Genomic DNA, 10,305 nt, shown 5'->3' with positions numbered 1-10,305 from the left:
TATTTGTATTGGACTTGTATTTATAACTAATAGGACTGGCAGATGAAGAAACATCCAGCTACTCTTTTAGATAAGTTGGTGCAGAATCAGAGTGGCAGGTGTTTGTCCGTTGTTGTCGTTGCTTCATTTTAGCCGTAGATAATATTTCATGTGTTTCTTATTGTCATTCTCTCATTGTTATATTTAGAAAGCTATATAATATACATAGTACAATTACTTGTTTTATGTTTATATACCTATTACACACTCAGTAATGTGTTTATTTTTCTTTGAATCAAATGCTTACTTTGTTCATTTCAAAGAACCCGTGAATCATATAAACTTAATTAGTGCTGTAGTTATCCTTAAAGTTTTGCAGTGCTGATGTAGCTTATCCTCGCAAAGAAAGATGCTTTCCCAGAAGCATTATGCTGCCCCTCCAAACAACAAAATATGGAAGCAAAGAGCTCTTCCAAGAGTAGGTGTTAAGTTTATACACAGAATAAGACCGGAGGGTTTCACTGAGGAAGGACTGGGTTGGTATAAGCCTGTTTAAATATAAGTACTGATGATTACTTAGGCTATTTATTAAAAACAGCAACAAAAAAAACAGTCCTTCCATGCAGATTTTTGTATATATATAATCACTCATGTCATGCCTCACAAGCAGATGACTGACATAGGCTGGTTGTGCTTGCTTAAGTCATCCTGTACTACCAGTGTGTATTTGGGAGTGACTGTCATTCTCCTTCCTTTGATTGAATTGAAATAATGAGCTTTCAGAGGGCTTAGATTTAAGCAGGAGTGCATGTTGACACAAGCAGTTTGAGCAAGATTTTGAACAATTTGAAGATGTGGGGGAGGATGTCAGAATGACATGTCTTTTGCGATGTTCTTGGGCCTGTCTCCTGAAGGTCCCTGCTGGGCTGCAGCGTGGTCCACAGCAGCTGGGTAGCTTGACATAACAAATCCCTGGCCCTTCTGATGTTTTTTTTTCTGTGGTGATGAGGATGGCATTTGGTAGCTCAGCTGAAAGTGGCTACAGAAACAGTCTCTTGATTCAATTTTTCATGCTTTGTGCTCGGCTAAACCTGTTGGATAGCAGCCCACAGATCTGATCAGCTCATGGAAAGCATCAGAAATTCATACATTTGAGTACAGTCCATCTGCAGCTCTTTGAGCTACATTTCACATCATTGTGAAGTTTAGTCTGTGAGCAATGAAATGCAGCATATACAATGTTGATGGAGCACTCTTTGGCGTAAGTTCAGGCTCTAAACTTACTATGTGTTTACTGACAGACTTCAGTTATAGATTTTAGCACATGCATAAACATTTTTTAGGAGAGAAGTTTGTCCAAAGCAGTCACAGGAATGCTTTTGGGGAAGTTTTGGGCTATAAGCTGTGGGAAGGGCTCTTCAACAGAACATTCATTGATGGACCCACACAGGCAAATAATGCATGTGATATATCTGCATTTTATCACTGAAAGTTGTTGAGAATTAAATTGTTACTGTGCTTCAGCTATTTAATTTTGGATCATGGAACTTGCATACTTTACTACCAGCTGATTCCAAATCCATTTTCAGCGCTTAATCGGTCCTGGCGCAGAAGCGTGTTAGAGAAATTGCTATCATTCTTCTTTGCATCACTATCAACTGTGGGAGTAGATTTTCTGTTTTGTATAAAAGCAAGAGATCTGTCTCCCACTTGACAAATGGCCTGATTTTGTTATCTGTTGAGTGTATGACATCTTGCTTCATTGTCTGATTGCTTTTTGACTGAATTTTATTTTCCAAATGCCACTCGATACGAGTTCCTTTCAAATTGTCCACTAGATTCAGCAATTTTCTTGAATGGTAAAGGGTTTGACTGCATCTGCCTTGTAAACATGGCAGCGCACATTTGCCCTATGTTGCTTTTCCTTGGTCCCTGGGCACACGCAATGCACAACAGTTGCACCCTGAGGAGCACTGAGTGGGCACGCTGCTTCCACACCCTTTTTTGAAGAAAAAAACTCTCAGGTACTTTTTAGGGGAACGACAAAACTTGCTCTAGCTCATACGTTCTCTGAAACAGGTAGCTTCTCGTCACTATTTGTCGTTGTTTATTTAGTGTCAGGTATAATTCAGATGATTGAAAGCATGGCAAAGTATATTAACTGACTGCTTCACTTGTAAATATTTTGGGAACTGCCGCCTCCGTATGTGAGATCATAGAGTCTTTTTGTCCTATATTTGAAAATGGACCAATTTGGTGTGTTTAAATTGTGGGTCAAAAACTGAATAAATTAAGAAGCTGACTAGTCAGTCTTTCTTCCTAATGAGCATTCACTACAACAGAAGCAGAGCTGCCAATTACTGGCCACTTGTTCTGGCTACTCATTAAGTATGTTTCAGCATGAACCTCTTATGATTTGGCACATGGCCAGATGAAATTCAAATTTTCCCCATGTCCAGCATAATACTGTCACTATTTTGATAGGCAAGTAAGCTGCAAGTTTCATATATCCACAGCAAACACTAATTTGGGCATGACAAAAGGGCATCTACACTTCTTACTGCCAGGAAAATTATTGCAGAAGTGACTGTGTTTGACAGTAGTAGATGAAATTCACTTTATTTAGCTTGAATTATGACACTGAATGAAATATTTACTAGATATCTAACATCATTCTACCCCTCAGAGCAGTTTTAGAGAAGTAACATGTGCAGCAGCTATAGCCCAATATTGCCTCTCTTATTTCCTTTCAAAGGTTCATTGCAGTCTGTGAAAACTGTCTCTTTAAGTACTTTGGAAAGGCAGAGGAGGACAGATTGCTCCATATGTATGTCCATTAGGATTGTGATTTTTAGGGATTTTTTTTAAGCTCTTAATACTACTACACCAGCAGAACTTTGTGATATAGACCTGATTTCAATTTGATCTTTAGGTTGCTATACTCAGGCTGTTGCATCGTACAGAAAGATCAAACTAATTTTAGAGTTAGGTATTGCATTTGAGAAAACTACTATAAAGTTGTTTCATGTTTGTCTTAGCCTTCATTTAAAGCACAATGTTCTTTATTCACTCTTGTGAATTCACATTAGAGTATGCAAATGTCATCTGAGAATCCAAACTATTTTTCAGAATTATTTCCTCTCTTCTAGCATAATTATTTTTGAAAAAAGTGTTGTTGAGATTAGGCAAATAAGAAATCAGACTTTAAGAAATCCTACATAAGCAAAATAAATATATAGGCTTTCCTAATATTTAGTAGCAATGTTATTTATTTTGAGGATAAATGCAATGTTTTGAGTTCACAGAGTTCGTTTTAGACTTATGGTATTGGGAGCTATGTAAGCTTCAGTTGGTGAATTGGTTTCTTATTCCTTTTGTTCTATGGAATCCAGCAGAGAGATGTTATGATCTCTGTTGTATTGTCGGTGGTTCCTTACAGAATGCCAGAATTTTATATTTACTAAAATAACTGGATCAGGAAATCATCTCTTGTTGGAAATACTGTGTCCAACTCCTTATTTAAATGGTGGCTTTATATGAAATCCCACAGCGTTCTCCTGGAGAAGCTGGCTGCTTACGGCTTGGATGGGTGCGCTCTGCGCTGGGTTAAAAACTGGCAGGACGGCCGAGCCCAGAGAGTGGTGGTAAATGGAGTCAAATCCCGTTGGCGGCCGGTCACGAGTGGTGTTCCCCAGGGCTCAGTGTTGGGGCCGGTCCTGTTCAACATCTTCATTGATGATCTGGATGAGGGGATCGAGTGCACCCTCAGTAAGTTTGCAGACGACACCAAGTTGGGTGGAAGTGTTGATCTGCTGGAGGATAGGAAGGCCCTGCAGAGGGACCTGGACAGGCTGGATCGTTGGGCCGGGGCCAACTGTATGAGGTTCAACAAGGCTCAGTGTCGGGTCCTGCACCTGGGTCACAACAACCCCCTGCAACGCTACAGGCTTGGGGAGGAGTGGCTGGAGAGCTGTCTGGTGGAAAAGGACCTGGGCGTGTTGGTTGACAGACACATGAACATGAGCCAGCAGTGTGCTCAGGTGGCCAAAAGGGCCAATGGCATCCTGGCCTGTATGAGGAATAGCATGGCCAGCAGGACCAGGGAGGTGATAGTGCCCCTGTACTCGGCACTGGTGAGGCCGCACCTCGAGTACTGCATTCAGTTTTGGGTCCCTCACTACAAGAAGGACGCTGAGGTGCTGGAGCGTGTCCAGAGAAGGGCAACAAAGTTGGTGAAGGGTCTGGAGCACAAGTCTTATGAGGAGCGGCTGAGGGAGCTGGGGTTGTTTAGCCTGGAGAAGAGGAGGCTGAGGGGAGACCTTATTGCTCTCTACAACGACCTGAAAGGAGGTTGTAGCGAGGTGGGGGTCAGTCTCTTCTCCCTAGTAACAAGGGATAGGACAAGAGGAAACGGCCTCAAGCTGTGCCAGGGTAAGTTTAGGTTAGATATTAGGAAAAACTTCTTCACCGAAAGGGTGGTCAAGCATTGGAACAGCCTGCCCAGGGCAGTGGTTAAGTCTCCATCCCTGGAGGTATTTAAAGGACAGATAGATGTGGTGCTCAAGGACATGGTATAGTGATGGACTTGGCAGGGATAGGTTAACGGTTGGACTCCATGATCATAAGGGTCTTTTCCAACCTTAACGATTCTATGATTCTATGAAATGCTTACCTAGGCAATCATGCCTACCAATGTACAGAGCCCATTGGACTTTAATGAAGTCTTATGTAGTATTAAGATAATGATTTGTTAGATTAGTTATTTGTATTTGTGTGTTTAAAAAAAAGTGTGTCTTAAGGAACAATTTTTTTTGGTAGATGTGAGAAGTACTTTAGAGAAACATTTTGAAGGAAGTTTTTAATTTCTCCAATGACTTAGGCAAAGTTCCTGTGTCTGGTCATTCTGCTGGAAGCCCAGAGGTTGAGAGACTCCTGCGGGGAGATTTTTTTTTTTCCCCCCTTTTTCTTTTTTCTGACCACATCTGATACCTTTCACTATGTCTGTTTGACAGAAGCTTCTGGTATTAATATTTTTTGTATTAAAGTTTTGAGTTGGCAACTTTTACAAAACTAAAGAGATTCTGTATATGAGAAACTATGCTGTCACTTATGTCATGCACTACATCCTTCCTAGTCCTCAGTTTATTCACATGTGAGTACTTCCATAGTTATGCTAAGCCTGTATTCTTCCAGCTACCATTTTGACTTATCTAAAATAAGGCAAGACATTTGTGCAAGGAATAAAAAGATCATAAGGCATTCTGTCAGTTTTATTGGTTTCTCCCATGAGTTTCACTGCTCTCCAGACCTCAAAAGCCCTTATTTATCCCAGAAACCTTGGAATTTACAGACTGACTTTGCTAAAGCACAGCTGAACTTTAGAATCCTCATAAGAATGCTGGAAATCTTCAGAAAAGCCTTCTATGATATCAGCAAATATCTCCCATGAGAAGCCTTCCAGCATGCTGGAAAGTGTTCAGTGGTGATAAAAGAGTGTATGATTCTCATTTAGAATTCTTGCTTGGAAAACATGAAGTCTATGAAACTTTTTTATTTGTCCTGGTGTGACACATATTATTGTTACATTTTCAGATCCAGTCAGCCAAAATGCATGAGTTTTGAAGGTTATTTTTAATATTTTGATGATGAATTCAATCATGAATAGTTTCAAACTAAAAGATGGTAGGCTTAGATTGCATATAAGGAAGACATTTTTTACTATGGGACACTGGAACAGGCTGCCCAGAGAAGTTGTGGATGCCCCATCCCTCGAAGTGTTCCAGGTCAGATTGGACGGGGCTTTGAGCAACCTGGTCTAGTGAAAGATGTCCCTGCCTATGGCAGCGGGGTTGGAACTAGATGATGCTTAAAGGTCCCTTCCAACCCAAACCATTCTATGAGTCTGTGATCTTCGAGATTGTGCTGTTTGTTGTGGTAAATCCTTTTTCTTTTAAAAAAGGAGAAGGGACTGAAGTAATTTTCTTCCTTTCTATGGAAGTTTTCAGCAATGCTCAGCCCAAAAATATCTCTCTGTTTAAGGCATTTTTGTTAGAACAGTCTTCCCAGCCATGTTTGATTACTGCTTTGGATTTTATACTCTGGTCTTCTCAGTATGGTTTTTTTTTTTTCATATACTGGTTCAGTGCTGCCTTGAGTTTAGCAGTTAATAATAGTCTGCTGGACTTGCTGGCTTATTTACTCTTTTGTTTTGGGTGGTGCTGTTGTGGTAGAGCAAGGAATGCTAGAGGACAAATAAAAGGCAACTCTTAACAGCAGTTTCAAGAAGGTTTAATGGATATGATGGAGGCAAAGGAGATAGGTTGATTTTGTCTTGTCTCCAGTTCTAAATCAAGTTGAGAAAGGCAGATGTATATACAAAGCCAGAGTGAGAAGTGGAAAATGTTTTATACTTAATTAAGCTATTAATCGGTTATTATTTCTGTGTCTATGAATGACAGCATTGTTGGCAACAACTTCATATGAAAGTGGCATTGACATTTGACTTTCATTTATCCCATTAATTTTTCATAAGACTATAGCCTTCTGTTTTCCAATAACTTTATGGATATATTAAATATTTTTAAATGTAATGGAAAAATAGATTATATTCCCTTTTACCACAGTTTCTCATTTTGTTTTGGTCCATAACCTTCCACAATAATTTTAATTCTAAAATCTCGCCATTTCATATGTTACTCCCTCACCTTCTATGTTGTGTTTGATGGGGGTTTTTTGGGGGTGATTTGTTTTGTTTTGTTTTAAATTCACCCCCAACCATGGCCTAAACAGCTTCTGGCTGAATTGAGGAGAGAGAAGAACTGGAAGGAAGACGGGAACTGAGAAGAAATTAACTGAGCCTGAGAAATGCTGCAAAGTAGGAATTAGCAGGTAATTTAACTGTCAGGGGCCATCGAAGAGCATAGTTCAACCACAAACTTCCAGGCTTATAAGAAAAATAGCTGGTTCTGAACACCTCAGGTAAGAAGTGTATAAAGCTAGGATACTTTCCAAGTCACTTTTAAATAAAACAAGGTAGAAACCACATTTGGCTGAGTGTGATAAGAATGCAGCAATGAACAGAATACTGTAATAAAACGGCCTTTCAAAAAGGAAGCAGAATGTAAACTTAACCTCTAAGTGGAAAAAGTACTGTACCTAACAAAAGAGTTAACAAAGATTTCAACCTAAATTGAGGCAACACTGCAGGGAAAATGAATTCACTTTATGATTTCATTTTGGTCCACCTACTGTTGTTTTCCCTAAGTGAATACGTTGAACAAGGAGATAAATGGGAGCTGAGTGGATGGTAGGTGAGGAACTTTTAATTTATTAAATTTTCTTCTGAGAATTTTGTCATTAATTATATTGGAGAATACAAAGGCTTCAAAATGATGCTTTCTGGATAATGAATTTCTTTGTTTATTTTATTGGAACGATAGTTGTGCTTTCCACATATTGTAAAACTTAAATGATTGTGTATGTTGGTGTGAAATAATACAGTTCCTCAGCTTTATTCTCCATGTTTGTAAAGCAAAATAATCTCAAAACCTTTCAGATTTCTCTTTAATTTAAACACCATGTTTCCAAACGTTCATTCTATTTCAGTTTTATCAAACGCATTTTTCTAGATCTTATTTATTCTCAGTAGCACAATGTAAAGGACATCATAACTTAAATATAAAAATAAGACAGAAGTGCATAATTTTAAATGCCTATTAATTTACATTTGTTGCAGAGGTAAATGAACCTAAAACTATTTTTAGGACAAAAAGACATAGATGATGACAACTTCAGAAAGAAATGAAGAAATGTACTTCATGCTACAGTGATCACATAGAAGCAATCTTAATACTAGAAGTTAAGTGAAGAGGTTATGGCTCTTCCTTCCAGCTTCTAGTCTTAGCACTGCAGAATTGTTTTCTAAAACCCATAGTTTATTTTTCCAAATCCAAAGTGACAGATTTTCCCCTTTGTTATGGGGAAACTCATTCCACAGTTCAATACGTGCTGTGAGGTATTCAGAGCTCTAACTATGATCCATTTTACATAGCTTTCTTTTTTGGTTTAAACTTTCTGTTGAGTGTAATTACGCCCTCTCTAAGTTTCAGCTGTCTGGAAGACTTTTTATATTAAAAATAGAAGGGGAAACTGAAAGCCAAACTTTCTCTTTAGATCTGTTCCCTAAAACAGAATTTCAGATATAGTTTCTATTCCCTGATATTAGTCTTTCTTCTCTGGGATTATGTTGATAGTGTAGGACACCAAAGCCAAAGAGATTCCCTTGAGTGCAGAATTATTAAAGGAAAAAAAAAAATAAAAAAGAAAAAAAAGTAAGGAAGTTGTCACATCACAGCTTGAAGCCTGGACCTGCTTGCAGTTCTCCATGGAGGTAGAGAGTTTTGCCAGCTGTTTTCACAAATACCTGCACAATTGAACGAGGGCTCTGTTCTGCTCTGTTTAGCTCACAGAGACACTGTCGCTGAGGTAGTAACCCAAGAACAGAGCATACTGCTGCTGCTCCATTGCCGTCGAACAATATTAAATCACCTTGAGCCTCTCTGCAGAGATGTCTTTCTGCATGTCATTAATTTCTTTCTGTATTTTGTTATGTTCAGAAATTATCCCTATGTTGTTGAACAGTTTCTCCTGGTATTTCTGCCAGAAAGTGTTCAATGCATTATTAGTATAATTTCCTAACTAAATTTATTTCTGCATAGTTACAAGTTATAATATCCTCATTTATTTGTCAACTGTACAAACTATTACTAATTTTCCTAAAAACTTCAGACTCAAATGACATGACCCAAGAAGAGGCCTTTGCCAGCTGAGGCTAAATCCCTGTGTCATAATACATCGCTCACACTATTGGCAAAGGCAGTGTTTGCATTAGAGGGTGAACAGTGCCAGTATGCTTTGTCCAAAGAGTATATGCTTGCCAGTACTGTAATTTAATAAGAAGAGTAAGAAGGCTCTTTCAGCCTTTTTCCACCGCTTCTCATATAAAAACACAGAATCGGAGAGCACTAATACGATAACCACCAATTTTTTTCTGCACCCATAGTAGGATGGTGCGGCTTATGGATATTTCTGGGGCCTTTCTAGTCTCTTCAGTGTCTTCAGTCAGACTAGTAAGAAAAAGGTATTTAGAAGTAGCTGAAACTTTCTCATAACTGCCATTTGAGAGCCTATGAAGTAAAAATTGCCTACAAAGCTACCAAGAGTTGAAACAGGCATTCTAATCTAATACTTTTAATTTAAGAAATTCACACATTTTTATTTACTAGCATCTCCAGAACTTGAAAGGCAGGGGTGCAGTATGTTGCATATATATCTTTCTGCTTCTTGTTTGTCTTTTCAAATGTGGTAAGTTGATGTTGTTTGTTTGTTTGTTTGTTTGTTTTTAAACTAAACAAGATTTTCAAAATGCCAGGTTTGATTTACAGTGATGTGAAATGAAAGTTAGACCAGGTCTTAACGAACTTGAGGCAGAATGAACAGCTCCTACTAGGAAGGTTTGAGTGTTGATGCAGTAAAAGCATTGCTTCCTTCTACAGCTGTCCTGGTTTTGGCTGGGATAGAGTTAATTTTCTTCCTAGTTGCTGGTATAGTGCTGTGTTTTGGATTTAGGATGAGAATAATGTTGATAACACACTGATGTTTTAGTTGTTGCTAATCAGTGCTTACACTAGTCAAGGACTTTTCAGCTTCCCATGCTCTGCCAGGTGCACAAGAAACTGGGAGGGGGCACAGCCAGGACAGCTGACCCAGACTGGCCAAGGGGCTGTGCCATACCGTATGGCGTCATGCTCAGTACATAAACTGGGGGGAGTTGGCCGGGGGGCAGCGATCGCTGCTCAGGGATGGGCTGGGCATCGTGGTGAGCAATTGCATTGTGCGTCACTTGTTTTGTATATTTTATCATCATCACCATTATTATTGTTGTTGTTGTTATTTCCTCTTCCTCTGCTGTCCTGTTAAAACTGTCTTTATCTCAACCCACAGGTTTTACTTTTTTTTTTCCCCGATTCTCTCCCCCATCCCTGTGTGGGGGTGGGGAAGGGTGAGTGAGCAGCTGTGTGGTGCTTAGCTGCTTAGTTGTTGTTAAACCATGACAACAGCGAAAACATATTATAAGGGAACTATTTAATAAAGTCTGGAAGTCTGATGACTTTTTAGGTTGCTGACCATGTGGTATTACAAAGAACAGAATAAGCTAGATAAAACAAAAACTTGATAAATAACACAATAAAGGCAAAACAGTGAACAGATGGAGAGGAAAAGAGTTATATTATTTAGTATAGACTGAAAAAATCCCAAGGCTATTGC

Source organism: Platalea leucorodia (genome assembly GCF_965183815.1).
Source record: "Platalea leucorodia genome assembly, chromosome: 5".
Lineage (NCBI taxonomy): Eukaryota > Metazoa > Chordata > Aves > Pelecaniformes > Threskiornithidae > Platalea > Platalea leucorodia.
The sequence above is the reverse complement of the archived record's forward strand: the minus strand, read 5'-3'. Positions refer to the sequence as shown.